Source organism: Sceloporus occidentalis, unplaced genomic scaffold (genome assembly GCF_023333645.1).
Source record: "Sceloporus occidentalis isolate IW3139 unplaced genomic scaffold, rSceOcc1.0.p SCAF_4, whole genome shotgun sequence".
In the NCBI taxonomy this organism is placed as follows: domain Eukaryota; kingdom Metazoa; phylum Chordata; class Lepidosauria; order Squamata; family Phrynosomatidae; genus Sceloporus; species Sceloporus occidentalis.
The window spans coordinates 92188727-92203039 of record NW_028316984.1 but is presented as its reverse complement, the minus strand read 5'-3'; the positions used below and the strand labels follow the sequence as shown (position 1 = coordinate 92203039).

At 44.5% G+C, this 14313-nt stretch overlaps 1 protein-coding gene across 2 annotated transcripts in view; it reads right to left on the bottom strand.

Moving 5' to 3' along the window:
* Positions 1–8542, bottom strand: part of LOC149314347 (CD151 antigen-like) — a 55885-nt gene extending 47343 nt beyond the window's left edge. For both annotated transcript variants that reach the window (XM_089520911.1, XM_089520912.1), the window contains exon 1: positions 8459–8542. The gene's annotated coding sequence lies outside the window, so the exon portion shown is untranslated. The remainder of the gene's footprint in view (positions 1–8458) is intronic.
* Between the last annotated feature and the right edge of the window lie 5771 nt (positions 8543–14313).

Genomic DNA, 14313 nt, shown 5'->3' with positions numbered 1-14313 from the left:
TGGACAAAGAGCAACTTGTAGGCTGCATGCAACCTCCCAGGATGAATTTTATGGTTCCCCAGGGCCCCTCAAAATTTGGGGGTTCAAAAATACCCAAAAATTATCTTTAGGGTAGAAAGGGCATTTCCAAGTTTGAAGCTTCTTTGACCCCCCCCCCCACGGGTCAAAACAAAAATTTGTGATTCTTTTTTAATTGCCTAAAAATGTCCCAACAGCTGCACACATAAAAGAATTCTCTTCAGACAAGGTTATGACCCTAAGAGAACTGACTTCTGATAAGCCTCTATTGCTTTCATCTGTTAATCAAGATTGATAATTTAATCATAACCATTTAAAGATTACTGACTACCAGCCACTTGAAAGATCTGTACCATCTCACACAGCTCCTTGAATATATACGTCCAGAGCCACAATCTGCATCTTTCTGTATCCGACCATGTTCTAGCTCACTCACAAATTTGTGTAACTATGCTTGAAACTCTGTGGCTTTAATATCACTCCATCAAATACATCTGAAGAAGTGGATTAAAAATGCAATGCTAAAATTGACTAGTCAGTCTTAAAGGTACTGCTAGTCTCCTTTTCCTATTTTTGGCTGCAACAGAATAACACAGTAGAGGGTGGCCATCTTTGATGAACCTGGAGATCAATTTTCTGTCCCTCTAGGTAGGAGCAAAATTCAGTGCAGACACTGGTGTGCTCTTCTACTCTCTGCAACAACCAAAGGCCCCATCTCAGTACTCATGTTTTGTAAGGTATCCCCCCGAATGGTTATTCTGTGGCAGGTGCAGAGTGTAGGAGATTGAGAAGATTAGAGATCTCAATGGATGATATCCTGCAGAGGAGCCCAGCAGAACTCAGTGGATGATGTCACTGGTCTGTGTCAGGCTATGAGATATAGCCAGATGCTTCACCTACTCCTCCCATAGCATCCACCAACCAATGGCTGCTCGGGGTGGTTACTGCAGAAAAACCATGATACCTGGGAGTGGGGAGCCAAAATAGAGTTCCACCTGTAGAATCCTTACACTAAGGTGGGCAATGCAGAATCTTGACCAATATCAGCATAAAGGGTGTATGAAGCATTTTGAATTTCCACTTACCTCTTGCAACTCAGTAGCACTTGCATGTGATCAAACATGAAGATTAAAACAAATGAGATTTTCACACACACACACACACAGACACTAACTGCCACTGCAGCAACAGATATAAAGAGGTATGTATTCATCTTGCAAAAATATCTGACCCAAACTTTTTTGTGGGGTTATTTACATATTTGAAGTCTGTACAGCAATCACTATTTTGTATCCCCCCACCAAACCATCTTCTGCTGTTGTTAGAAGAAGCTGAATCCACAGAAGCAAGGTCATGAGAATGGCACATTTGGAAAAAAAAGTATCTCCCTCAATTGAACCTCCTATCTGATATCAGTGGCACAGTCTTCCAGCTAGTTTTGGTCCATCCAATGAAAGTGCCCTGTCCAAGTGTCATAATCCACATTTATGATGGAGAATGGTCAGTCAGGGGTAAACCTTTGCAATCTTACACAGATGTGTTTAGGGGAAAGTCCCATTTAAATTATACTTACCTCTAAGTTTTAAAACAAAATCATAAATTTTGTGCATTAAAACTGTCCTAGACAAGTTTAAGACTAGTTAATCTAATACAATCTAATGCTTTAGGCACAGCAATGTCTCTATAACTGCCCACAACTCACAGAAGCAGCACATCTTCAAAGCTCTACCACAAAAAGTTTTTTATTGAAGCCTAGAAACAAACATGTTCAGGAGATATTTCCCACCATCAAACCCTCATTAAATTTGAGTTTCTAAATGTTCATAACTACTTCAAACTATACACTAGTAAATGATACTCTGCTATAGTCTGCAAGGTTAAAAATGGACTTTGCTCCTTTAAGTCTTGGTTCCAGCCCTTTACAACCAGTGCCAGCAAATTCCACTGCACCCTGCTTTCAGCTTTGTTTGTTCCCAAGATCCTAGGATACAGTTGTCCAGAACTGCCTACAGGTCTCAGTGCCCTTTGTAGTTCTTCATGTGCAGGGAAGTTCCCCCTCATGCTTTAAACCAGATTCACTTTCCTCTTCTCTTGCTAGGCCACCATCCTTTGCTTTTCTCCATCCTGGCATGCACGCACACGTCTACACCCAAAATAACATTCCATCCTCAACTGAGGATATAAACAAATTAAACAACAGCAAAAAGTACAGCTGTGCCTTACTGGAAACAGTGTAAATGTTTACACTGTATCAAACCAGCCTTCTTCAACATGATGCTCTCCAGATATTTTGGAAAACAATTTTCATCAGCTCCAGCCACCACGCCCAGTGTTCACAGATGTGGAAGCTGGTGCCTAACCTACCCGGAAAGCACACTTTTCAGGATGTCTGCATGAGATACACAATAAAGAGGTGCTACTTCTTAGCTACAATCTTATTAGCCAACTTGACAGTCTTGTGCAATGAAATATTGTAAGTTCTTGTTGGACATATTCCCCCTACATTTTAAACTGGTTCACAAATCAGTTTGAAGCATTTTAAATGACCCTGGTTTGCACCTAAACCAAATCGCAAAAGCAATTTGGAGAGGGGGGCCATGCGCTAGACCCATTTATTCTGCATCTTTTTGGATAAATCGATTCTGCACAAATGTGAACCAGATGTGGATCAGAATCAATTTAAATTTGCCCTTTGGCCAGCTGTGGGTTATTTTATTTTCCAGCAAGAAAATGTGATTGGGGCAAATGTACTTTGAACCACGCTCTGCTGTTGAACTGATCCATTGATTCGGATTGCAGAGCGATTTATTTGTAAGTGGGAATGCAGCCATTGTGTGCCTTCAAGTCATTTCCAACTTATGGCAACCTATCGTGGGGTTTTCTGGGGCTGAGAATGTGTGACCCACCCAAAGTCATCCAATGGGTTTTCATGGCTGAGCAGGGAATCGAGCCTGTTCTCCAGAGTCATCGTCAAACCACTGCATCACACTGGCTCCATGCTGCTTGTACAACAGTTTTTATTACAGTACCTTTACTGAGGCTGTTTTCACATGAACAAAGCACAACAGCACTGGGAACATCTATATGTCAAAGATGTTGGTTTTCAATTTTACATTTCAAAAGTCAACATATGTTTTAAAAAAGAAATTAGGAAGTGTGAACCCCATTAGCTAAAGTAAAGATCAACAAATGAAGCCACCTCTGTTCTAGTGGAAGCTGAAGTGGTGTAGTGGTTAAGAGTCTTCAGCTAGGACTAGAAAGGACCAGTGTGTGGCCACACTGCAGAATTAATGCGTCTTGACACTGCTTTAACTGCCATAACTATTTCATAGAATCCTGGAACTTGTAGTTTGATGAGGTGCCAGAGCTCTAACATACTAGGCTAAATACCTCACCAAACTACAACTCCCAGGATTCCACAGAATGGCATAAACTGCTTTATTTCTGCAGTATGGATCCATCCTCAGTTTCAAATGCATACTTAGTCATGAGGCTCACTGGGCCAGTAACTATCTCTGAGCCTTTCCTGCTGTTGTTTGCCATCAAGTCAATTTTGACTCATGGCAACATTATGAATGAGAGCCTTCCAAGATCCTTGGTCATACTGCCCTGCTCAGATCTTGCAAACTAAGACCCATAGCTTCCTTGATTGAATCAATCCATTAGTAGCATGGTCTCCCTCTTTTCCTACTGCCTTCCACACTACCAAGCATTACTTTTTACATCTTCTCCTGTTATGTCCAAAGTGTAACAGCCTCAGTTTAATCACCTGCACTTTTAGTGTAAATTAAGGCTTTCAATGACCCATTTATTTGTCTTTTTGGCAATCCATGGTATCCACAGAACTCTTCTCCAACACATTTCAAATGAGTTGATATTCTTCTTGTTGGTTTTCTTCGCTGTCTTGCTTTCATAACCACAGACAGAAATTAGGAATACTATGGCCTAAATTATTCTGGCTTTAACACTTAATAATATTTTTTACAGTTGAGGAGCTTATCTTAAGTTTAAGCTATCTCAAATGGTTGTTTTGAGGATGAAAAACAAGAGCAGACCCATGTCTGCCTTGAACCTCTTTGGAGTAACATGGGATATAAATATAACTGATAATGAAATAGATCACAATCAAAATTTGAGAGAAAATATGATACTAGGACTCTGGAGACCAGGGTTCAAATCCATGCTCAACAATGGAAACTACTAGGTGACCTTGGGCAAGTCACACTCTCTCAGCCTCAGAGGAAATCAAATGCAAACCCCCTATCAACAAATCTTGCCAAAAAAACCTCATGATAGGTTTGCCTTAAGGTCGCCATAAGTTGGAAATGACTTGAAGACACACAACAAGAATAGGTCCATCTCTTATTAAAGCCCTTTTTGTCTCCTGACCTTCTACACTATGTACTTTGGTCCAACAGATACTATAAGTACTTGAAATACTATTAAAAAGCTGCCAAATATATGTACTGTGGATAACAATGTCTCTGTCACACCACCTTCAAGTCTCTTGAAATGTATCATTTGTTGTTGCTGTGTGCCTTCACGCCATTTTCAATTTATGATGACCTTAAGGCAAACCTATCAAGAGGTTTTCTGAGACTGAATGTGTTACTTGCCCAAGGTCTCCTAGTGATTTCCATGGACAGGTGGGGATTTGAACCCTGGTCTTCAGAGTCATAGTCCAACACTCAACCCATTATGCCAAACTGGTGCCATATCATATACATACAGCTGTATATCACTTAAGCAAATCCCATTTACAGCTAATTTTTTGCCTCAACCTTTCTGAATTAAAAATTGGGTCCCAGATGGTTGAGCTCTTAATCCCAACACTGAATGAATAGAAGAAGGCAAGCAATTAACTTCTGGAAAACAGCCCATGAAGACAAGCCTAAGAGCTGGATAAGGAAATATGTCTCCACACAGTGTCCATGGAAAAGGGATCCCACCTCATCATTAGGAAGAACTTCCTGACAGTATGGAGTTTATCACACGAGAGACAACTGAAGTATAAACGGTCATTAACTGTGATAATCCTGCAATTGTGCTAATGGTTTTCACACGACATCTTGTTCAAAGCACTATTATCCCGTGAATAACCTGTGATAATCCCTCAATTGTGCTAATGGTTTTTGAATGATGTCAAGGTGAAACGTGATTAAAGTGCCATTAATCCGTGAATAACCAGGCAAGAAACAGTAGAAAATAATTGACAGGATTTTCCCATGAATGACTTTTTGCTGTTTATTGCCTGGTTATTCCCGGGATAATGGCTCTTGTGTTAATCTCATTTTAATCACATTTTAATGTCAATTGCGCAATTTTCATGGGTTAATCATTATTTAAACACCACATTTTCACCGTGTGATAAACTCCTAAGAGCTGTTAGACAGTGGAACACACTCTCTCAGAGTAGAGGAGTCTCCTTCTTTGGAGGTTTTTAAACAGAGGCTGGATGGCCATCTGTCAGGAGTGCTTTGACTGTGTATTCCTGCATGGCAGGGGGTTGGACTGGATGGCCCTTGTGGTCTCTTTCAACTTTATGATTCTATGATTCTTACTGGCTCAACAACACTAGAAGTGGTGGGGGAATTTGAATGGTGTCCATGTGCAGTCATATGCACCAGATCTGGCAATTGGGGTTGAACTGGATAACTCTTGGGGTCTCTTCCAACTCTATTGAGTTTTTTGTGGGTTTTTTGGGCTATGTGGCCATGTTCTAGCAGAGTTTCTTTCTGACGTTTTGCCAGCATCTGTGGCTGGCATCTTCAGAGAATACAGATGCCAGCCACAGATGCTGGCGAAATGTCAGAAAGAAACTCTGCTAGAACATGGCCACATAGCCCGAAAAACCCACAAAAAACTATGGATGCCAGCCATGAAAGCCTTCAACTTTCTATTGAGTTTATCAAACAAGGGAATCTGTAAGTATAATCCAATAGCAATCTGAACGCAATAATGGGGTTTAACATTATTGCATGATAACCCACTACACGCAAATTCAGGCAATGGGAAGTCAGTCAGAACGCAATCATGTGGTTTCACATTATTGCATGATAGACTGCCACACGCAAATTCGGGCAATGGCATGCTATTTTCGGGCAATGGGAAGCCAGTTGGAACGCAATGCACATTCACATAATTGCGCTAAATTAGCAACTTTAAGTGAATGCGTTCTGGCCCCACTTTCTTTTCATTCGAATTTAAGAGAAATTTCTCCCGTTTGATAAACTCCCTTGATTCTATGTTTGTAGTTGTTGTATGCCTGCAAGTTTTTTCTGACTTATCCCAACCGAAAGGCAAACCTATCATGGGATTTTCTTGGCAAGATTTGTACAGAGGAGGATTGCCACTGCCTTTCCCTTAGGCTGAGAGCATGTGACTTGCTCATGGTCACCCAGTGGGTTTCATGGCTGAGCTAAGAATTGAATCCTGTTCTCCAGAATGGCAGTCCAACACTCAAACACTGGCTCTCATGAGTCTATGTAATTTTAGAAACTATACCACCACCATTTCCATGTCATCTACAAGCAGGATGAGACTACTCTTATCATGGGGCAAAATACTATACTGAATATTGATACCTCCAAGTTTATATATACAGTATATTTTTCTACTTATTAAAGTTGCCTGGCTGTTCACAGAGAAAAATGGGCTTTGAAAATTTTAAAATAAAACAAGATATGTTAGCCAACCATAACTTTTCAAGGAGAGGGGAGAAAAACTTTACCAAAGGCACACCCTACCAAACGTTCCCCAAAGGCACCCCAGTGGATTCTCAAATCAAGCTTTCTGCATCCACATGGTGCAAGTCTAATCAATTTCCTCCATGGTGATGAAAACCACTGCTGTGTCCGCACTACATAAATATTCCAGTTTGACATCACTTTAACTGCCATGGCTCAGTGCTATGAAAGTCTAGTTTTGTGAGCCTTCTCTGACAGAGAGATCTGGTGTCGTAACAAGCTACAAATCAAAGAATTCGATAATGTTCAGCTATGGCAATAAAAGTGGTGTCAAACTGGATTATTTCTGGAGTGCAGATGAAGCCCTCATCAACCTGTCTTGCCTTCCCCATCACTAGCTTTTAAAGCACACTCAAAGCGAAGGGGCTTCCTTTCCACTGCCCTCTCCGCCCCCCACTCCTGGGCCTTACAAAGCCACCTTGACGTACCCAGATGTGCCTCTATGCACCTTCCAGTCACCTCTCCGCCCGGATGAACCCACAAGTGCCTTTGGTGAGGAATCCAAGAACAGGGTGACCAGCCATCCTTCTTTTCCAGGACACATCCTACATTTCAACCTTCTGCCCAGGAGAAATTCCCAAAAGTCCTTCATTTTGACTAATGAAGGGCTAAGAAGCATGAATTTACATTTATAGTGAGGTCTTGTAGTACCTTTGAGGCTGAGGAAGTAGACCCAAGTCTAGGAAAGCTCATGCTTTCAGCTTTTGTCTTTCAGGTAGTCTCAAAGGTGCTCCAAGATCTCTCTACACCGATTCCACAGACTAATATATCTGAGGTCTTACATTTCTAGCTTCTCCTTAGGGTTGCCACTGGTTGGAAAACAACATGAAGGCACACAGCACACATACACATGGCCAGTTCCTAAGCACTCTGGTAATAGGCAGGGGGACCAGAGGCCCTCCTTTTCCAAGACTTGTCCTCCTTTTCCACTTTCTGTCCAGGAGGAATTCCCAAATGCCTTCCATTTTGAGCAGGAAGCATGCATTCAGAGTGATATTAAGTTGTTGTGGTTGTTTTAGTCAGGCCCTCCCTTTTCCTTGAGGGCCCTCCACTTTGCCCTTGCCTTGTCCTCCTTTTGCAGTGATGGGGACCTCTGGGGCCCTTGGCCAGGAGGAAAACCTGCCAGGCTCCTCCACACTGCCACTCCAAAAGACACACACACACACACACACACTTTCCCTAAACTGGGGGGCGCCTGATGAAAATCCAAAACACACTGCAGAAATCATCCAGTTTGAGGCCGCTTTAACTGCTCTGGCTCAGTGCTAGGGAGTTCTGGGAACGGTAGTTCTGTGAGACATTTCGCCTTCTCTGGATTAGTGTGCTTTGGAGCGACTGTTGCCTCCCCCAAGGGGCAAAAAAGACCCCACTTTGTCAGACTTGAGCAGGGGCCCCAGAGATGTCCTCACCGCCCCCAAATGGAGGACCCTCCTGAATGACCAAAGGAAAGGTCCAAAACACTCATAGAAATCTAAACCCAAGGGAGGAGGGCATTTGGGAGTTCCTCTCCTGGGCAGAAGGGGGAAATGGAGGATGGGTCCTGGCCAGGGAGGGTGGCTCTGGACCTGCTCCCAGCCAAATCTCCCGCCTTCCTTTGTGGCCTCTCCTCCAGGGAGCCCCCCTATCCTTCCTCTGCCTGCCCCCCAGGGCTCCCCCAGCCCTGGCAGGGTGCCCCTGAGGTGCCCAGTGCCTACCTTCTCCTCCTGGGCTTGGGGTCTGCCTGGCAAGGCTAAGAAGCAGAGGCTGCGAAGCAAAAGGCTGCTCTGGCTTCTATCTCCTCCTCCCAGGGCCAGAGAAACCCCTCCCAGTTCCCGGTTCTTGCAGCAGCAGCAGCAGCAGCAGCAGCTGCTTCAGTAATATGTTTAACTCTTTGGAGCAACGGGGCTCCTTTGGGGCCAGGAGCTGCTGAGGGACGCCTAGCGGGAGGAAGGCCTCCTTGCTCCTCTTCCTCCTCAGGAGGCTGCTGCTGAGCCAGGGCTCCTCCATTTCTGTCCAGGAGGACAAGGCGCTGCAAAATGGGGGCCCAAGAAAAGCTCAACAACAACTCATAGACATACAAATTCATGCTCCAAAGGGAGGAGGAGCTTTGGGAGTGCCTCCTGGATTGAAATGGAGGACCTGCTGTCCTGGAAAAGGAGGACCTGTGACCCCTCATGGCAGGGAAGGGAAGGCAAACCAGCTGAGGAGTCAGCCTCTGGGGCTGCCTTGAGGCTGCAGAAATAGCCCACTTTTTGACACCACTTTAACTGCCATTGCTCAGTGCTGTGGGGTTCAGGCATTTTTAGTTTTGGGAGCTATTTGGCCTTCTCTGTCAGGGATAGGGTTGCCATAAGTCAGGACCTCCAAACCAGGACAAATGTAGGACAACATTTTAAAATGTAGGGCTTTTTTTTTTAGAAAAAAAAGCAGGACACCCCCCCCCATACTCCTTCCTGGCCTCTGAGGGGGCCAAGCCTCCTTAGAGGCCAGGAAGGAGCCCACGGGGCCGCCCACGATCGCCACGATCGCGGGTGGCCATATCCCTCCTTCCTGGCCTCCAAGGAGGCCGAGAAGGAGCCCGCAGGGGCACACACAGGCAGCCTCCTCCTCCTTCCCTGCCTCTGAGGAGGCCGAGAAGGAGCCCGCAGGGGCACACACGGGCGGCCTCCTCCTCCTTCCCTGCCTCTGAGGAAGTCGAGAAGGAGCCCGAGGGGGCGCGCACGGGCAGCCTCCTCCTCCTTCCTGGCCTCTAAGGGGGCCGAGGCCTCCTCAGAGGCTGGAAAGGAGGGAGGGGGAGGCAGGGAGGGTGGCACAGCCGCGCGCAGGAGGTGCCGCCCCCACCTCGCCTCCTCCGCCCCAGGCCTCGCTGCCCTCCTCTTCCTCCACCTCCTCCGCGCGGCCATGCGCAGTGGAGGAGGAGGAGGGCAGCGAGGCCCCGCGGGCCGCAGCCAACCCGGCTGCAACCGGGATTGTCCCTGTTTTTGGCATCACCTGGGACGGGAGGGGCCCGGTGCTGCCAAAACTGGGAAAATCCTGGTTGCAGCCTGGTTATGGCAACCCTAGTCAGGGAGCTCTGGTGCCACAACAAACTACCAGTCCACAGCACTGAGCCATGGCAGTTAAAGTAGTGTCAAACTGGATTGTTTCTGCAGTATGGATGCAGCCTGGGAGAGGAAGAGTCAGGTGGGGTCGAAATGGGTACAACTGGGTGGCAAAATGAAGCAGGGCTCATCCCTTGTAAGGGTTTTGCCCCCTGAATGAAATTGTTCTTCAGCGCTCCCCTCCACCCCCCCAAATTTCAAGCATTGCAGTAACTAAGCGTCAAAAACTTGGCTGTGTGAGTCTGGAAAATCAGTGTGCTAAGGGCTCTTGTGGCACCATTGAGACTCAAAGAAAGAAGTTGGTAGTAGGAGCTTTCCTAGGAGGTTATCCCACCAGGGCCAATTCAGCAATAATCGCAGTAATGAAAGCTAGCACAACAGTAGCACTATAGCACTAAACATTTTTACACAGTCACGCAATCACGCAATTATTGTGACATTACCATATAATATTACGATTATGTTCTTCTCACATCCATTAATGAATAGTACATTGGAATTCATTGTTTTGCACATGCGCCGTTTTGACACTCCAGCACATGTCTTGATACCATGTTTCCATCCCACACAGAATAAAAAACAAAATAACATGTATTACTTCACCACATTGTTTTAATCCAGTGTAAGCAAAATTCTGTCCCAATCCTCAAAAGAAGACTGAAATCCTCCACAAAACTGATAATGTAACAGGCTCCAGAAAGATGTAAATCATGATCATTGCCTTAAATTTTCCAAGGGCCCAGTGAGGTGATACAGATCCTCCAGACGTTTACAGTGCTCAGTTAGTGTTGATGTATGAAAGCAATACATCTGCTTACCAAAAAGTCAGTTTCCCTGGGTTCAAAACTCTGAGAAGATTCCTTTAGTTATATGTGCAGTAGTGAGGATTCTTACATTAGTATATTTAGTGTGACGGAAGTTCATACCTCTACTAATGGATTGTAATTTGTGAATATAATTCAATTTAGCTGTTTTTCTTTCCAGTCTTCCTTTGTAATTTCCTTGTTCAAGGACTACAACCTGTAAGTCCCTTACTGTGTGTCCAGGAAAATGGAAATGTTCTGCAACTGGTTTTAAAGCACTGATATTTCTAATGCCAGTTTGTGTCAGTCTGCCTGCATAGGGACTGTCCTGTTTGCCCATTGTAGAGTACAGAGGGGCATTGCTTATATTTTTGTAGTTAACTGCTATCAAGACAACTTTGACTTATGGTGACTCCATGAATGTGAGACCTCTATCATCAGCAGCCCTACTCAGGTCTTGTGGTCTCAGGGTCATGGCTTCCTTAATTGAATCCATCCATCTGGACTGCAGTCTTCCTCTTTTCTTACTGTTTTCTGCATTACCAAGCATCTGCTGGCATAGGATGACATATATCACACTGCGGAATAAGTCTGATATTGTGAGTTATGTTATCGGCCCCTGTAATACTGTTCCCAGAGTGCTTGTGGGAACAAAGTTAACATCTGATTTTGTGGCAGGGTCTTGTCCCTGTATTACCATCCTGTATCCTGTTGTAAGTGAGTAGTTGTTGAAGTTCTGAAGGCTGTCTGTAGCCAATAAACGCCTGTCTCCCAGAATTTGTGAGAAGGCTGTATTATTCTCCAGAATGGGTTTGAGCTCAGTGATGATGTGTTTTAACTGCTCTTAGCTGGGAACTATAGGTGACAACTAGGAATGTTCTGTCATTTTGTGTTTTTAGTCTGTCTTGTAGTAAATGATTTCTAGAAAAATTAATTTGTCTTGTAAATTTGTTTTTTTCACCTTCTTAGGTGAGTATTGTAGTTTGCGAAATGCCTGTTGTAAATCCAAGAATTTTGAGTCCTGTGTGCCTGAGCAGATGTGGTTGTATCAGAGGGTCATGCTGTAACCAACTTGCATGGAGGCATGCAAATATGTCTAGCAGTCAGTGTGTTGTTATAGCTTATCCATGAAGATGTTTGCACACTGTGGTGCTATGCAGGTACTCATGGCAGTGTCACTGACTTCCCCCCAAAATTGAAGTAGTTATGAGTACATACAAATTTGTAGCGTATGGTGACTACATCTGCTGTAGCCTCGTTCAGAATGGTATTTTTGATTGCTTGTAGTCCACCATTGTGTGAAATGCTGGTATAGAGTTTCCTAATCTTAGATGGTGTTCCCCCTCCCACTGTCTCACTTGCTTGCCCACCTGCTGTTCACCACCCTCAATCCAGCCAGACCTGGAAAGTGCTGCCAGGAGGGCAAACAGGAGGGAAGAGGCACACATTATCCCCTCCTTATCCGGTGCTTTTGCTTCCTCAGTAGAGAAAGCCAGGGCAATGGAGAAGCTGGAAAGGGCATGTACTGCACTTCCTGCTCAACTGCCTTAGCTCTATTAGTAGAGAGAGCCATGTGAGAAGTGGCGGTTACTGGCAGGCATACTGCACACTACCACCACCTGCAGCAGATAGAGAGCCCAACCAGGTGTACCTCTCCTCTAAGGCATCAACCAGTGCAGTTCTCATTCCCTGCATCTCCCTAATGACCCCTCCGGGGGTTACCGTAACTGGGCAGGTGACTTGAAGGCACATACACAGAGAGAAGGATAGAAAAGGCGTGAAAGAGGGCAATAAAAATTATCAAGGGTTGGAGCAATGTGCCTAAAAGGCTTCTTAGCTTAGGAAGGATGAATAAGGGTGATAGAGAATATAAAGTGTACATTTCTCATAATCATAGAATCCAGAGTCATTCACTGAAGTTAATGGTAAAGATTCAGGACACAATGTGCAGTTAAACTGTGGCATTTACTGCCATAAGATGTAGTGAGAGCTGCCAACTTGTACAGTTTTAAAAGTGAATTGAGTAAATTCATAGATAACGGGGGCTCCTAAAATGGCTATATATCACCTACACTATCAGAGAAAATATTCTTCTGTTTATTAGTTGCTAAGAAATCTGAGAGTGCTGTTAGATTTATGTCCATCTTGTGAGATTTCCATAGCCAACTAATTGGCCAGTGTGTGCACAGAATATTTTGAGTAGATGGGCCCTTGGTCTGGTCTACATATCTGTTCTTATGTTCTAAAATCAGTTCAGATGATGAAAAATCAAGGTATCTGTGGGGTTTGAGAGAAACTTTCTGATAAAACAGGACTTAGGTAGAATAAAGAATATAGAAAAATACAGTTTACGTAGAATCACAGCTTTAGGAAGACTCAGGCCTCTCAATGGCACATCCTTCAATTGTCCCAATTTGGCAAGGACAGTCCCATGTAATCCCACTGTTGTCCCACTGTTTCAACTACTTTGATTTTTTTTCTGTTGCTGTAGTTTTTTCTCTCCCCCCCCCTTTCCACTTTCCTCCTTTTCCTTGACTTTCTTCACTTACTGTAAACTGAGTTCAAAATACAAAAATAATTTGCACGCAATTAAATCAGGAGGAGGGAGAGGACAGCAGGGGGTGAAATCTTTCTCTTTCCAGTTGGCTCAGGCAAAAGCAAACTGCTGCAGCCTGTTCTAGCTTGTATGTTTTTTTCTCGTTAATGTGTATGTTTTTTCTCATTAATGATGTGGCTTAGCCTCACATATCCTGGGTTTCAGCTGTGAAATGACAGATCCTGTCCCTCTGGGTGCAGGCAAAGAACAGAAAAACATGGATTTCTCTCTCCTTTCTAGGAGACATGCTACACATCCTAACTAAAACAAAGAAAATTTATAAGTAGACCAAAAATAAACAAACAAACAAACAAATAAATAAATAGAGGGGGCTCCTTAATATAAGCCCTTATGCCATTAAAATGTTTCTTGCAATCACTGGTTCTCTCTAACTTATACAGTTATGAATATGGAGATTATCGCACTGTGTTCTGAGAACGTTCCTATCATCACGTGATGAGAACGTTCCTGGAACAGATATTACTGCATTAGTAAACTAGAACGTGATCAGAACGTGATCAGAACTGCATTTTACCGCACAGCGATTCCTGAAACCGTTCCGAGAACATATTCCACCAAGGCCGCCTCCGTCTCCTGATTGGCTGAAAGAATGACAGGCAGGGAGGCAGTGAAGCAGGCAGGCGAGCGACTGCAGTGAGGGAAGGGGTGTGTGTGAGAGAGAGAGGGGGGAAAGGAGGAGGGAGGGAAGGGAGGGAAGAAGGAGGGATCGGGAGGAAGGCAGGGAGAAAGAGAAATGGGGAGAGATGAGCCTTGCAAGTTACATCCCAAACCTCCTTTGCAAGGCTGGGAAGAAGGAGGAGCTCCATGCAGGTCTCTTCAAGCCGAAGAAAAGCAAGTTGCCAGGGAGGGGACTGGGCCAAGGGCAGAGCCCCGGCAGCCATAGCAGCTCTTTAAACCGGTTAGAAAAGAAGAGTCCTCTGCTGTCATCCCAATTCCCCATTTTGGCTGCTTGTCAGCCTTTTGCCTCCTGTGTGTGTGCGCATGTAATGTGTGCCTTCATAGAATCATAGAATCATAGAGTTGGAAGAGACCACAAGGGCCATCCAGTC